We start from the raw sequence: 17,457 nt of genomic DNA on the forward strand, positions 1-17,457 counted from the left end.
CAAGAGATGGAGAGGGGAAGACCGCCCTGGGCCTTCTGTCACCGGCAGACTGACAGAAGGAAAGACAGGAACACTGCAAGAAAAGGCAGGGATACACACATGTCGTCCTTTTCTCTCTTACTACCACTACTATTTCCAATGTATAAACTAAAGAGATACACCTCCTCTCCATGAAGAGGGCCACCTGGAGCAGTTGAGAGAACCTAGGGTTAAGACCATCGAACAGGTGAGGTTTCAAAACCTGGCTTTCTCATGTGAATACTGCTGCTGTTAATATTGTTCCATCACTAGCAGCTGCTTAGGTGTGTGACCTAGAAATGTTATTATGGACTCAACTATAAAATGAGGATGATGATGTCCTCTTCGCAGCACCTTGGAAGTATCAAATGAGATAATTACATAAAGCACTTGGTACATGGTAGGCATTACACATAATTATGATTATGGCAAGTGTGATCCTGCTAAATGCTGCTAGCTGAGACAGGTAACTCAATAAAGTGACAGGTAATGTCAGGCCTACCCTACCCGAAGTAAAACTGATTTTCCCTGAGATGTCTTAATAGTGTCATCTGCCCATAACCACCCAGACGATGTATAAACAATGAGCCTGCTGGGAAAGTTTTGAATGGGGACCACTTTAAGACTACACCAAAAGCTGAAAGATACTACCCGACTTCAACTCTTACAATAAAGTTATAATTATCAAAGCAGTAGGGTACTGGCATAAGGATAAACGGAAGAGAACAGAGTCCAAAAACAGGCCCACACATTTATATCAATTCATATTCAACAAAGGTGGTAAAGTAATTCAATGAGGAAAGGGCAGTCTTTTCAATAAATGGTACCAAAAACTGATTATACATATGGGGGAGGGGGAAAGAACCTCAACCTTTACCTCGCACCTTGTATAAAAATTAACACAAAACAGACAGGATGATAGGTCTAAAAGTAAGAACTAAAACTACAAAGCTCGTGGAAGAAAGCACTTGGAGAAAATTATTGTGGATTAGGCAAAAAAATTTTAGGTATGACACCTAAAGGCATAGAGGAAAAAAAAAATTTTAAAGACCATAAAAGAAAAAAACAAAATTGAATTCCTTTAAAATTAAAACTTTTGCTCTTCAAAAGAAATCATTTAACAAATGAAAACACAAGCTAACACAACACTGTAAAGCAATTATACTCCAATAAAGACGTATTAAAAAAAAACAACAGAATAGAAAGCAAAAAGCCACAGACTGAAAGAAAATATTGGCAAAATAATTATCTGATAACATACATGTATTTAGAAAATATAAAGAGCTAAATATCTAATAAAGGATGTATATAGAATATATAAAGGACTCTTACAATAACAAAACAGATAATTCAACTTTTTTTTTTTTTTTCTTCTTTGCAGTACGCGGGCTTCTCACTGTTGTGGCCTCTCCCGTTGCGGAGCACAGGCTCCAGACGTGCAGGCTCAGCAGCCATGGCTCACGGGCCCAGCCGCTCTGCGGCATGTGGGATCTTCCCAGACCGGGGCACGAACCCATGTCCCCTGCATCCATCCGTAGGCGGACTCTCAACCACTGCGCCACCAGGGAAGCCCCGATAATTCAACTTTTTTAAATGAGCAAAATATGTGAAGACATCCAATGTACACAAAAAAGTACTGAACATTAGTCATTAGGAAAATGGAAATTAAAACCAAAACAAAATACCATAGCCTATCCAACAAAATATCTAAAGTGCTGCCAAGGATATGGAGAAACTAGAACCCTCACAACTCATCCTTTGCTGGTGGGAAAGTGCAATGGTACAGCCATTTTCCAGTTTGGAAGTTTTTCATTATATAACCCAACAATTTCACACCAAGGTGTGTTTTCATTCCTCTTGGGGACAGATGACCATACAAAGAGTTGTACTTGAATGTTCCTATCAGTTAGATCCAGAATAGCCAAAAACTGAAAACGATCCAAAAGTTTATCAATTGGAGAATGAATTTTTCAGAATGTGGTACATTCATACAATGAAATACCACTCAACAATAAAAAGGAATGGATTCCTGATGTATGCTACAACATGAAAGGGTCTCAAAAAACATCTTGCTAAAGAAAGAAGCCAGACACAAAGACAACATACTGCATGATTCCATTTATTTGAAATTTCCAGAAAAAGCAAAACTACAGAGACAGAAAACAGATCCATAGTATCCTGGGTCAGGGAACACAAGGGGGGACTTGACCGAAAACGGACACATCTGGGGCGGATAGAATTATTCTAAAACTGGACTGTGGTGATGCTAAAGAAAGACGTATAAGAAACATGAGACACACAAAACTGTAAGAATTTACTAAAACTCTTCTTTTAATACACTTAAAATGGTATGCAAATTATACCTCAATTATTTTAATGGTTAAAATTTTTAAATCATTTTTTAAAATGTACTACCTCTGTGTCCCTGCTCTTTCTTCCTATGTGATAGCTAACTGTGTGAGTAAAGGGATCTAAGGACTAAAAGTAGTTCTAGTAGCAAATGGTGGTGTGAGCATTTGTCAAGTAGAGCATCAACTAGCACAAGTTACACATCATTACTTTGAGGCAAAAAAAAAAGAGAAAGAAATCGGGACTGAGCCTACATCACTCATTAAAAAGATTGCTGGCAGCATTAAAGCTACAGGTTGTGATTTCTTTAAAAGCAGGAGAGGGACTTCCCTGGTGGCGCAGTGGCTGAGAATCTGCCTGCTAATGCAGGGGACACGGGTTCGAGCCCTGGTCTGGGAGGATCCCACATGCCACGGAGCAACTAGGCCCGTGAGCCACAACTACTGAGCCTGCGCATCTGGAGCCTGTGCTCCGCAACAAGAGAGGCCGCGATAGTGAGAGGCCTGCGCACTGCGATGAAGAGTGGCCCCCGCTTGCCGCAACTAGAGAAAGCCCTCACATAGAAACAAAGACCCAACACAGCAAAAATAAATAAATAAATTTTTTTTAAAAAAAGAATCCGCCTGCCAATGCAGGGGACACGGGTTCGAGCCCTGGTCCGGAAAGATGCCACATGCCGCAGAGCAACTAAGCCTGTGCACCACAACTACAGAGCCTGTGCACCACAACTACAGAGCCTGCACTCTAGAGCCCGCGAGCCACAACTACTGAGCCCATGTGCCACAACTACTGAAGCCCGCGCGCCTACAGCCTGTGCTCCACAACAAGAGAAGCCACCACAATGAGAAGCCCACGCACCTCAGTGAAGAACAGCCCCCGCTCGCTGCAACTAGAGAAAGATTGCACCCAGCAACGAAGACCCAACACAGCCAAAAATAAAATAAATAAAATAAAAGCAGGAGAGAGTTAGGAAGAGATGTGCTCAATGTTTTATTTTATTTTATTATTATTTTTAATGAATAGTTATGAACAGAGCCAGAGGAAGGAAAGTAAGCCGGGAAGAAAATGAAGTGACATCTGTAATACTAGCTAAGAGAGTACTTTCTGACTAGTAGGATGAGGAGGGACCATATCTTGCTGTTTTGGTTTAACACAACCACGAATAACAACAATAACTATCATTCAATGAATGCTTATTTCATGAGAGCTCTGGGCAGAGGGCTTGAAACGTGTTACCTAATTTAATTTTCCTAACAACCTTATGAGGCAGGTACTGCCATTATCATCACTATTTTGTAGATTTAGAAACTTAACTGAAACGTGAAATACTTTGTCCAAGGTCACAGAGCTGATGTGACAGCAAAGCCTGGATTTGAACACAGAGTCTGCCTGCTGAGTTCACGCATGCTCTTACCCGCTAGGCTATTACGGAAAGTTTGATAATGTTATCACTGTCGCCAACTTGATTTGAAAAAGATGGCCCAAAATGTGATCAGCCTAAAAACGGCCTCCTTGAGTTTTTGGTGTAGTGCCAGTAAGAGCAGCATATTCCCCACATCACTCACCCCTGGCTGACACTTGTTAATAAATCATGACCTTATTTCTTCCTGACTCAAATGTAGCCTCACTATTTTCTCAAAGTTGTCACTCCAGTTAAAGGAAGTCATCAACAACAGTGTTGGTATGCAAATGAAAATATATTTGCCGACCGTAACAACTAACTTGATTTTTGATGGACAACAGAGTACATGGCACGTGCTACTGGAAAGAGATGACTAGCCAAAGGGGAGCCATACGGCCACCATACACCATGTTCCAACAGAGGTCCTATTATTGGTCTTCTTTGTTATTTAGCCAGCATCACCCCAGTCATCAAGCCAGTCAGACAGGTTGATAGAAATGAAGAGGACACATGGGGAAAGGAAGAAAAAAGCTAGAGGTACTGATCAAATTACTTGAGATTTTTCAACAGTCCCAGCCAAGCATATCTGAACATATACCCACTACAAGCGTAAACGCAAAATGTATGATTAATACAATAATTTATTTTTCCACTTTTTGCTTAAAAGCACAAAAACTCCCAAACAACTGAACATAAAACATACCCTTAACTCAGCATGTTTCAAATCATATAACATCAAGAGGAGAGCTATACCTTCAAAACTTAACTATGAGAACTACTTCAGATTACTGAACAGGACATGGTATTTAATATATATATAACATATATTTTATATAATATAAAATGTCCTAAAAAGTTTTAATGTAAAGAATGTGTACCACACATGCAAGGTAAAATTCTTTCCCTATTATTAAGTTAATGGTGCTAAAAATAACATCTGATCTACAGAAGAACAATTTATAAGTTAACTGATTAACTTCTATATATACTTCACACAAGCTTATGTTTTCTTTGTTTAAAGAGTTCAGACAATGACTCCTAACCAATGAAATTCTTTATACAAGGAATCTAAAACAATAAAACATATAACAAAAAAGACACTCACAGATATAGAGAACAAACTGGTGGTTACTGAGGGGGAGGAGGGAAGGGGAGAAGGGGCAAGATAGGGGTAAGGGACTCGGGCATATATCCAGAGAAAAACATGGTTTAAAAGGATACATGCACCCCAATGTTCATTGCCGCACTGTTTACAATAGCCAAGACATGGGAGCAACCTAAATGCCCATCGACAGATGAATGGATAAAGAAGGTGTGGTACATATATACAACGGAATACTACTCAGCCATAAAAAAGAACGAAATAATGCCATTTGCAGCAACATGAATGGACCTGGAGATTATTATACAAAGTGAAGTAAATCAGACAAAGACAAACATGACATCGCTTATATGCAGAATCTTAAAAAAAAATGATACAAATGAACCTATTTACAAAACAGAAACAGACTCACAAACTTAGAGAACAAACTTATGGTTACCAGGAGGAAGGAGGGGGAGGAGGGATAGATTGGGAGTTTGTGATAGACATGCTACACTGCTACATTTAAAATAAAATGCCTGGGACTTCCCTGGTGGCGCAGTGGTTAAGAATCTGCCTGCCCATGCAAGGGACACAGGTTCGATCCCTGGTCCGGGAAGATCCCACATGCTGCAGAGCAACTAAAACTGTGAGCCACAACTACTGAGCCCGTGTGCTGCAACTACTGAAGCCCGCTCACCTAGAGCCCATGCTCCGCAACAAGAGAAGCCACCACAATGAGAAGCCCACGCACCACAACGAAGAGTAGCCCCCGCTCGCTGCAACCAGAGAAAGCCCGCGCGCAGCAATGAAGACCCAACGCAGCCAAAAATTTAAAAATAAATAAATAAAATTAAAAATAATACTTTAAAAAAATAAATTAAAAAAATAAAATGCCTTTCTATGAAAATAACAAGGGGGGGTAAGGGATTCAGAAGTATGAACTACTTACATATAAAATAAATAAGGATATACTGTACAGCACAGGGAATATAGCCAATATTTTAGAATAACTCTAAGTGGAGTGTAATCTTTAAATATTGTGAATCACTGTTATACACATGAAACTTAATATTGTAAATCAACTATACCTCAATTTTAAGCGTAGAGATTTAATTTATGACTTCATAACTTTTCATCCATACTAAATATAAAAAATTCATAAGCCATAATTAAAATAGATATATAGAAAAGGATATATCCTCTATTTAAAAACTAAGCTACAGGTAGGTCGACATACACAGTTGATATGTATGATATAATGACAACATCAATTTCACACATTCCATACAACCATTCCTTTCAATTCTGTCTCTCACCGACTATGATCAGAGCCAACACAGGAATGCAGCATCAAACAGTTACTCTCCAAAGAGTAATAAAAACAGTGACTCTCCAAAGAGTAATATTCTTGCACAGAGAAAGACCTAGAAGAAAAATTCACCTCACATGTAGTTGAATATACATGACTCCAATTTGGGAGAGGACTAAAGATACTAAATTTGAAGTCACTAACCTGAAGACAGCATTTAAATCCACAGATATGGTTTAAAGGACAAAGAGCTGGGAATCTGGAATTCAGACACCCTAAGGAACTCCTCCTTTGAAAAATTATGTAGGAAAGGAATTAGCAGAGGAGAATGAGAAGAAATTACCTAACAGACAGGAGGGAGAGCAGCACAGAATCTGAGAGAGCGAGTTCCCAGAAGGAGAGAGTGGACAACACTGTTCAATACTCAGTAGTGAGAACTGCACAGTTTCCACTCGGGTCCGCAAGCAGAAATTGCCCATGACCTTCCTAAGGAGAGTTTCATCAGAATGATAAAGACGTAAAGCAGACTGGAGAAAGTTAGAGCGTTGACAAGTGAATAGGAAATAAGGATTTGGACACAGTGTGTGCAAACGATCACTATCATGATTACCTTATGCTAAAATTTCTCTTCCCCTCTAGGCTGTGAGCATCTTGAGGGCAAGGGGTAAGGTTTCCTCCACCTCTGAGTAAGAAGATAACCAGAGGCTGGACTAGTGACTTTTTTTTTTTTTTTTTTTTGCGGTATGTGGGCCTCTCACTGTTGTGGCCTCTCCCGTTTGCAGAGCACAGGCTCCGGACATGCAGGCTCAGCGGCCATGGCTCACGGGCCCAGCTGCTCCGTGGCATGTGGGATCTTCCCGGACTGGGGCATGAACCCGTGTCCCCTGAATCAGCAGGCGGACTCTCAACAACTGCGCCACCAGGGAAGCCCTGGACTAGTGACTTTTAAACAACTCTCCTGCAGAAGCCCTGGGTCTTTAATCAGGGCGCTCAGCCCCAAAATTCACACAATAATAACCTCGAATAGAATTAGAAGGGAGAAAAGACACAATAATGTATTGGGCAGAAATTAATCTTCCTTAAACAAAAATAAAAGGCTCAGGGATGACTCCCACCATGACTAGAACATGCCAACCAGACAACCAACCAGTCCTCCCAAAATAAAAGGCTCCCAAAAACTATGAGTAGAATTTTAACTGTTTTCCTCCCAATAGCGTAGATCATTTTGCCTTGAATGTTCCCTATCATTCTCAGTGAAACAAGAACAGGTACTGAAGCCTACTGTATACACCAGAATAGTAGAAGATGCCCACTGATTATCAATTTATTTTTTACAATAAATCAGCTTGAGAGGAAACGTCTACCTTCCTTAATAAAATAAAATATATACCCTGCAAATATTAACAACAGAGAAAAAAAATCTACTCCGGGGGAAGGAATAAGACTGTGAACTCCTCTCAGAAACTCACCTTCTCCTTGGATTTTCCCCCTAATTGATGATGCAAGGACTACTCTGACTGCTACAAAATGAGCCGAGAAGCTTCCCCTCATATCCCCAAGTGCAACACAGACAAGGTGGTATACTACCTCAGGATTGCAGGGTAACAAAAAGAAGTGAATCAGAAGTAACATTAAAACTATATGATCTGTCTATAGTTTAACCCCCAATACCCAGCAGTACCCTCAAAAACCACGTCACAGGGACCAGCACAAACCTTCTGTCCACCAAAGCCCGTCTTCTGAGTTTGTTCCCTGAGAACCAGCCTCTCCCCAAAACGACTGTCACTGTCAATTCCCACCACGTCCAGGGAGGCCATGGCTTTCAACACTGTAGGACCACATTAAGATAATCATCATTTCAACATAATGAAGGGAATATTCTTTAAAACAAAACAAAAAAACCATATTCAGTATGAAGGAGGGTAGGAGAATGTCTTCTTTAAAAGGAAGGTGTTATATAATACCCATTTTATAGACAAGAAAAGGTAAGACAATTTGTCTAAAATCAAAGAATGTGCGACAGAGCTGGACATCAAACCAGTGGCTCCTGACTCCAGGTCTTATGTTCCTATCACTCTGACTAGGCAGCTCTAATCCACTAGAGACAAAAAAAAGTAGCAAGCACCAAAACAATGGTATTTTTTTTCAAACTGAAAACAGCTTATGTGTGTATAATATGTGTTTACAGCTATAATTTTATATCACACATATGTTTTTCCCCTTTCCTTTGAGTAAAATTCCAATTTTATGTGATATAATTAAGTGTAGCGATATTTTACAGAGTTCTGGAAAGAATATGGTATCCAAAAATGAGCGCCAGACTACTAGGAGAAAAGCACTGCAACTTAGAGCAAAACGGACAGCTTATCCTTGGAGTACCGTTAGTGTTTGTCTCTCTGTATGACTTCAGAGTCAATCCATGGTTCCAACAGTCACTCAGGAGAAATATTATCAAAAAAGATACTTCATCAGAAATTTGATTCATTGTGTGGGCTGATAAAGAGTTTCCCATTTTGTTAAAAAACTTAAAATGCAATTTTTCATTTTGCTATGTGTCTGGGTTTTGACAAAAACATTGAGGAACAAATGAAGAAAACCGAATCCTGTGGCAATAGCACAATTTTGCCTCAAAATTTAGGTCTGGAAGAAGCTTGGAAATAATCTATTGTAATTACTCAGTTTTACAGATGGAAAACTGAGGCTCAAAGAGATTAGTGCCTCTCCTGACAATGGCAGTACTCCCTTCGACTAATGGAATTTCTATGAACCCAGAAACAAATATTATCCTAAAAATGCTGGCCTTGCCACCATGTCTGAACTGTGTGCTATGGAAATCATCATCAAATATGTGTCTGGGGCTTCCCTGGTGGCGCAGTGGTTGAGAGCTGCCTGCCGATGCAGGGGACACGGGTTCGTGCCCCGGTCCGGGAGGATCCCACATGCCGCGGAGCGGCTGGGCCCGTGAGCCATGGCCGCTGAGCCTGCGCGTCCGGAGCCTGTGCTCCGCAACAGGAGAGGCCACAACAGTGAGAGGTCCGCGCACCGCAAAAAAAAAAAAAAAAAAAAAAAAAATGTGTCCGCCTTCCCACCAAAGAAGGGCATTATATACCCAAAAAGGTATGTGAGAAGCCTGTTAATTAGTTGTGAATCTAGAATTTTCAGATAAAATATCTAACAATACAGAATACACATAAAACTTGAAAGATCTGGAGAGGAGAGGTCTAACGTGCTAAACACAGAACAGCAAGGAGGGCCACCTTGTGTTAAATATCAGGTGTCAGCGACTCTGATACAAATTTTACAAGCATTATTTTTAATATTTTCCATAAACAGGCATCTATCAATTTCACTCTGCAGAGGAGGAAGGTGAAAGTCAGGGAAGTTAAGTGATTTCCTCAGTTTAAAGCAAGAGGAAGACCTGCTAGTGGCATCTAGGTCTCTCTGAGCTCAAGACCGCCATTCTCCCTCCACACACCACACCCCTGCCGCCCCCGCTGTTTCCATCCTGGTTCCTTCAGCCAGGTTCCACTCCTCTGCATTTCTTGGTTCACCCACTTCCTCATTCTCCCCAGAAGAACAGATCTGATATCAAGAAGGTGCTTTCTAACAGCCAGCTACTACAAAAACAGCCCCAAGCTTCAATTCGCCCAGTGAATTCACCCAATGAATTGCCCTGAAATGTTTCACTAACAAGATTATTCAATTATTGGCTTGTTGTGCTTATATAAGCAAAGAAAGTGGAAGAAATACTATGATGTTGTAGCATAAAAGAGAGTGAAGGAAAAAACTTAAAGGCTATGACAAATTGAGGACTTTATCTGACACGAGGAATCACATTTAAAAAAGAAAATATGATTCTAAAAGCTAAGGTGGGAGACAGCTAGGAAAACAGCTATTGTAGCTGAATTTTTCCTCAAACTAGGAGCTCCAAAGACTACGAATGCATATAAATGTCCATGAAGTTTTCTCATGTCATATTTTCTTTCCGATGACAATCTAAATTATTCAACATAGGGGTCTGCTAATTCATATGGATGACCATTATACAGCTGACAGCTTACTGCCACTTAACTTCAGTACTTGGATTTGTGCTTACAATTGGATTAGAGACTAGTATTATTTTAATGTCTTTGATATCAAGTGTTGAGGGACAAAGTTTTCTATAAGTTCAAGGAAAAATAAGGGGGGGGGGGGATGTGAAATACTGTCACACAGCCAATAGTAGTATATGCTGAACTCAAAGGTACCTGACCTCAGCAGGTTGTAAACAGCAGGCTTGTCACAGCCAGACAACACTGCATGGTACTAATAATTTAAATCTTACTGATTGGGTAGTTTTATTTATATTTAGTTAGTAAATCTGATTTTGTGTTATAGGTCCTAATGAAACTAAAATCTTTCTGCATTGAAAAGGAATCTAAGTAACATATACTGAAACGGGTGCTTTTCATAAGGGCCATTACACCAGTTAATTTTCCCCATTACTTACGTAATAAATATAGCCATAAAATGTGATTTAAAAAATCATTTGTGTACAGCTTTTGTTTTTTAAAAATTGACAAATCAAAATAAGGCTCTACCAGTGGTTCCCAAATTGTGTCTCTGCGTGTAGCTTAAAAACAAAGCTTTTCCAGGTTTAAACCTAAGTGGAAAAAAAAAATGTAGTGCTTTAATTTTCTATTAAAATTATTTTCCATAAAACTAAGTTTTTATTAAATTTGAGGATTTTCCTTTATTAGATTATGAGCTTATTATTTTGTGGCATTAAATTTTCCTTTTATTTTCTTAAAAGGTGGTAGTAGATTTTTTTTTTTTTTTCGTGTAATGACTTGACAAAATTCAAAATTTGGCAATCCTATGTGAATTCCCTAGATTTGGGGAAAATTTTTTAATAGTATATGAAACCAAAATCTCTAGGTACCACAGTGGCCTACCTATTATGAAATTTTAAACACACACACACACACACACACACACACACACAGGAATTCCCCTCTGGCACCATGGGGAAAACTCATTTTGAGCATGAACTCCCATTCAAGAAGTTCTTGTTTCTACCCAAAGAAACGTTAACACTTTTCTCTCTGTCTGCCTGCCTGTCTGTCTGTCCATCTGTCTGTCTGTCTCTCTGGTCTGGGACTAAGGGTACTCAGGCGGTCAAGTCACAACTACAGCATGGAGACAGGAAGAGAGGAGCTATCATCAGGCCCCCAAGCACTTAGAAGTAGACATTCTGCTGAACATCCTAGAATAAACCACAGCCTAATAAGGTTAATAATAATGATGACAAATAGTACATCAAGAACAGAACTATGGAAGACTAATGATAGCAATAAACTCTTTGATACTCCTCTCATTGAGAAATGAAGTTTAACTGCCTTTCCCTTGAAACTAGAGCTGCCTTAGTGATTGGCTGGACCAACAGACTGCGGCAGAAGAAGTGATATTCTGGGACTGCAGAGCCTTGAAGCTCCAGCCTGGAACACTGGAACCCCCCTATCTCACAGTCCTGAGCTGCTAAACATGCCTGACTACCTCGAAGCCACCGTACTGTAAGGAAGCCAAACCTCGCCATGTGGAGAAGTCGTCCAAAAAAGAGAATGAGATGCCCAGCCAGCTGCCCGCTGTTCTCTAGCCCCTAACAGTTTTTCGTCATCCCAGCTGAGACTCCAGACACCATGGAGCAGAGACAAGCCATCCGGGCTATGCCCTGTCCAAATTCCTAATCCACACGATGATGAGATGATAATAATAAGTTGTTATTTTAAGCAACAGATAACCAGAATAAAAGTTAATTCCTTTTTATAAATACTAATAAAGACTTTAAAACAAAAATGAAATGTCTCAGGCAGACTAGCTGGAAACTAGAATGGCATCTGACACAAAAGAGGATTATGATGCATAAAGATAAATATAAATCCATTCATTCATTTATCCAGCAAATATGTATACTACCAAGACCTATAAACAGGGAAATACACAGGCTCTGGAGATGGTTTAAAAGGAGGAAAAAAAAAAAAAAGACCTGACTTCAAGGAACTTATAAAGTATTACGTATCTCAGGTTCTTCTTGCATACTTTTTAATGTTTTTCACAAAGATAACATAGTCAACAATTCAGATCAAATCAAAATGCAGACCAATCTCATAAAGTGACCCCGGGTTTGAGTTCTTCTGTGAGAAGGAAGTGAAGATTGAATCAAAATCCCACAAAAGGGCATTTGTAGTCTGTAGTAACAAAACATGCTTCAGTTAACTGTAGTATAATCAAATGTTTAGATTCTCATTTTAGACTATAAATTCAAGGCATGCGTAACTAATCCTTTTTATTTTTTCTTCATAAAGTATCAGGTTAAAGAACCTTTTAAAGATATTATTACAAACAGGCCGAATAGAACTTTGCTACTTTACTGCAGTCAAGGTTTGGGGAACCCAGAATGAGCAAAGCAAGTAAGGTTCGAAGTGAGCTGCTGTTTTAACAAGATTTATTTCTGTCTAGGTGTGTGGCTAGAGTTTAAACAGAAACACTTACTATTCCAGTGACTAAAGTAATTTTAACTGCTTCTTTTATTAAAGCATAGACAATTTAACCTTTCATAATATTATTCTCAGGGTTCTAAAATTATTCACTCTTTTTCTATTTGCAGTATTTCTCTATTCAAATTTCACATGAAGCCGAAAAGAACACAAATAGAGAGAATTCGTCTCTCAGGTATTTTTAAATACAGGAAAATGTTTGATCTCACATTGTAAAAGAATCAAGTGGTAAATAAGTGTGTGCGTGGCCTCTTGGGCAAAAGACCGTACATAGCATGTCTTAAAAATCATCAGCACCGAGCACAATGCCCCTGCACAAAGTACTCCGCAAATGTGTGCTGACTGATAAGACATTTATTTCTCACTTATTTTTTAAGTGTGGCCAATAAAAATAAGCAATGCTACTTTCTGTCTTAGTAAGCACTTGAGGCAAAGAAAAAAGGATAACGTTTTCAAGAGCGGCCACGGAGAAACGTATCTTCCCATTTTTTTCTTCCTAACATTAGAGAAGGTATGGTAGTGGGTATGTTAACAAATTCTACATGCTCTAAACGTCAAAATAGGAAAGGTAAGTAATAGTAAAACAGTAACCTAACTTATAAACTGCCTTGTGTTTATCTTTTCTCTCATAATTTCGGTTTTAGCACATTACGTGGTAATGTGTCAGAATTTCTTTTCTAAAACATGACACAGAAGAATAAAAATTCTCACGGCTAAAAAGTAATTCATTAATATTTTATCCAGTATACTATAAAATTCAAAACAGAGTACTGAACAAGAACATAATTAGGAACTTAAAAATAATACTAACATTCCATTATAAAAAGTAAAACAATATCTGGGAGGAAGATACACAGCAGGAATATCTGATTTAACAGGTCACTGTTCCCTCTCCTAGACGGGTCTGAAGGCCAGGATTGCTGTGTGGGTGCGTCAGGAGACCTGGTCGTCTTCCTGGGTCCCCCAATGAGATTCAAGGCCAATCATTTACCATCCCGAGCCCTCAGTTTCCTCAATGACAAGAAGAGAGAGGGGCACAATTGTCTCCAAAGTCTACTTCAACTCTAACAAAGTCTACCAACCTCAAATAAAGAGCCGTTCCTCTAAACAAATAGCATCTTTTTTAACATCTTTATTGGAGTATAATTGCTTTACAATGGTGTGTTAGTTTTTGCTTTATAATAAAGTGAATCAGTTATACATATATCCCCATATCTCCTAACAAACAGGGTTTTAAGACACTCCCAACTTCCACTTCCTTAATTAAAGCACAATTATTTCCCTAATCTTACAGATAATCTACAGATAGATTCCTTTTCCCTTACTTTATCTTTACAACAATTCCCGGAGGTAGCCCGAGTCTGTAAATATTACGTGCATTAAGCAAATGTCAAAAGGGAGTCTAGGTGAGGTTATGTGATTTGATTAAAGTCTCAGCCAAAAAAGGACTAGAAATCAGATCTACTGACTTCTGGCTCAGTGCTCATATTTCCAGAAAAGCTGCTTTTAAATCCATGAGAACTACAAAATAAATTACATACTAGTAAAAAAGGAAGAAAATACGGTGCTACTTTTAAATGGCTAGATTGCTTCTTTAAATCGCAATGTCATGTGTCTTAAATATCCTCAATATAACACAATTTTAGGCCTTTATGTTTCAGAATTATTTTCAAGATTCCTGGAATTGAAAAACCCAGTAGCTTAAACACATAATAAAAATATTACTATATGTCAAAGTTTCCTAAACTGATGTATATTCCTTGACAAAAAGGGGCCCATAGTAAAACAAGTGTTGGAATATTTGTGAACTTAACACACATAAGCTTTTGAAGTTTAATGTGGCATTTCACAAAGTTGTTGATCGACACACATTTCAGACTTCTTAAAAAATAACAATGGAGATTCTAATGCACTTTTGTTCCAATGAACCCCTCTTGGAAAATCCTTCCGTACATTTAAAAAATGCAATCATTTGCTAAATAAAACACAAAATTACTATAGTTTGTCCTTACTTCCCAAGTAAGGAAACATATATATTTCCCATACACATTTTCATATTTTCTGAAAAAATGAAGTATCTTACAACTTGTTACTTGCAATGTGACAGTGCTTCTTTTTATTTTTTCCTGAAAAGTTGCTAATCTGATATTGTATTTAGAATCAATAGCAACTCAGAATAGAGAACTATGGCAAAAAATCTTCTCATAATCTTAAAATATACTCTCGGTGACACAAATGACCTCATATTAACAGGTTTCCTCCAGTTATCACACTAAATCAAATACCCAGAACTGATGCTTAAAGAATCTGAGGGAAGCTCTCAATTCAGATGCAAGTGTATTAGCAAATACAGGTAATGGGGGAAAATGTTCATTAGAGAAATAACAGTGGAACCAATCTTAAACCCTTACAGGGATTTGTGTCCAAAATGGGGGGCAAACGTTTATAGTAAAGGTAAGACTAATCACCTTATCACTGATGCCCAGTTCACCTAACAGCAGTATGAAAGTTAACTCCAAGTGTGGGTTTTACCCTATTTATAAAATAGTAAACTCTGAGGCAAAGGCTAATTAGCTAATCTGAATTTATCTTGTGCTCATGATTTTATGACACTAGATGAGTTTATTTAAGTCCCAAAGGAATTAGACATTTCTAACCCTTCCTCCAGACAACTCTGAGTTCCCTAATACAAATTAACCAAACACACTTCCTTTGTACTTCCAACTAATAATGTTTAGCACGTCCAAAAATACTTTCAAATGCTTTTGAAAATGTAAGGCAGCTTAGAAACTTGAGCTAAGTTTTTAGTAATGGTATTTTAAAAGTGGTATAACTTACCACTCCAAGCAAAGAGGCATGACTTGTCACTGGTAATGGTAACATGGGACACTGAAAAGAGCTATTTTGAAAAAATAAGAGATTGTGGGTTCTAGTCTCAAACCTCACCCTTCCCCTCACATATATGAAACTTAACGCTTATGTAACACACAAATCAAATTTTGGTTTAAAAATGAAAGAAATTATAGCAGAATAAGTCATGTATTTGCTTTTAAAGGTAGATCAAAGTAATTTTTTTTTTTAGAAATAGAAGCAGTCTGCAGTGTTGCCTAGAAGATTTTAGATATTTCAGTTCTTTCTAATCCTTAAATATTTACACAAGTCTCCCCACCCCCTCTCTCTTATATCTATTTTAGAATTTAGAAGGTCATTCTGTTAACCAGGCCATAAACAGCTCTCAGATACAGAGTAAATTTCAAAAGCTACTTGCTTGTCCATAAATACATGAATAAGTCATGTTTTAAGCACAGAATACCACAAAAAGACTCACAAAAAGCTATCAAAGTATGGTATGTTCACCAACCTACAGTTATCCTATTTTCTGCTACAGAGTGAACAAGAGTCACCTTTGCACAAGTGAGTTGAGACTTCAAGTACTCGATTAAGGAGTACTACACATCTAAAACCACTTAAGAAATAATAACAAACAGCATTTTTCTGGAAAGTCACATTAAAAAGATGAAAGTACCCAAACTCCATGGCATAAAAAGCCTCTCCGAGAGAAACAACTGAAGAAACCTGCACTCTGCTAAACTGGAACCCAAACCCGGAAACATGTTCATCCCAAGTAAAACACTGGGAAGTGAGGGTCTTGAAATGCTCTTCAAATATGGAACCCAGCGGCATTTATTTCCTAAATGTAAAATATAATTTTTAAAAAGTAAGTCTAGTGGAAAAGATTGACATTTAAGCACTCTGAAACTATTTTTCATCACTTGTTAAGCTTCTTTTTTTAGAATATTATAACTGTACCGTTATAAGGTGGGAAGAAGACCACTGTCCCTCTGGGCAGCCTTCTAACTTTGGGAACGTAGCCATCTCCCATGGATACGCTCTCCCTGGGCAGACGACAGAAATTGCAGCTCTGGCCTGTAATCAGTGTTCTCCAGAGGACACTTCCTTCAAGTCATCTTTCCTTTTATCTGGAGGCAGCACAGAAATGATAAACCCTGTGGACTGACGCTACTCATTCCTAGCCACTAGAGCCCTTCCATTCATTTCAATGCCCTAAATTGCCAACAAGGGCAATAAAATACTGGTAGGTGAAGAAGCTGTGGAGAGCTAATGAAGACAGCGCACTGCGCCTCACCCATCACTTCTTGATTATGTATCCTTTAGAAATCGGGTAAGATATTTAATACTGGTTATAAAGGATGGATCACCTAGCTTGTTGATAATACAAAAGTCCATCCATCTGGGATTTTTTCCTCTTTAATTTCGGCTATTTCTTTGGGCATTCAACACCTCTAAGGAAAAGAAAGGGTTGAGAAAATGAGGTAAAATTCCAATCTATGAATTTCATTCCCAGTAAAAGCACTTAAAATACAAAACAAATAGAATAACCTCTTAGAGACGTAAAAGAAAATACACTAAAACTCTAAAAGTGGTTATGTAAGGATGGCGCCATTTGTGGGTAAATTCTTTAACGTCCACACCTTCTCAATGATAACCATATTTAAAGCAAAACAGTGAAAGAACTGTTGAGAAGGCAAGTTAAAACTAATGATTTCAAATATTTTCACTATCCTGAGTTTATTTTCTATAAGACAAAGGGGAAGTTGCCTATACAGCTTGACAGTGTAAACAAATATAAAAATATCTCATAATTATTCCCTTCCTCACTGTCTATGTGAAGGTGGGGAAAGGAATAAAGGAAATGAAAGCCATGAGTTCACACTCACAAACCAAAACCACAAGAAAA

General features: G+C 38.4%; 1 protein-coding gene across 9 annotated transcripts in view; it reads right to left on the bottom strand.

Annotated features, from left to right (window-relative positions):
- Positions 1-17,457, bottom strand: part of NCOA2 (nuclear receptor coactivator 2) — a 271,124-nt gene that overhangs the window by 173,523 nt on the left and 80,144 nt on the right. The window contains exon 1 of one of the 9 annotated variants that reach the window (XM_073794506.1): positions 7,878-7,896. The exons of the other annotated variants lie outside the window; for them this stretch is intronic. The gene's annotated coding sequence lies outside the window, so the exon portion shown is untranslated. Of the gene's footprint in view, positions 1-7,877; positions 7,897-17,457 lie in introns of those variants that run through there. 9 annotated transcript variants of the gene reach the window in all.

This window comes from Tursiops truncatus, chromosome 17 (assembly GCF_011762595.2).
Source record: "Tursiops truncatus isolate mTurTru1 chromosome 17, mTurTru1.mat.Y, whole genome shotgun sequence".
Classification (NCBI taxonomy): Eukaryota; Metazoa; Chordata; class Mammalia; order Artiodactyla; family Delphinidae; genus Tursiops; species Tursiops truncatus.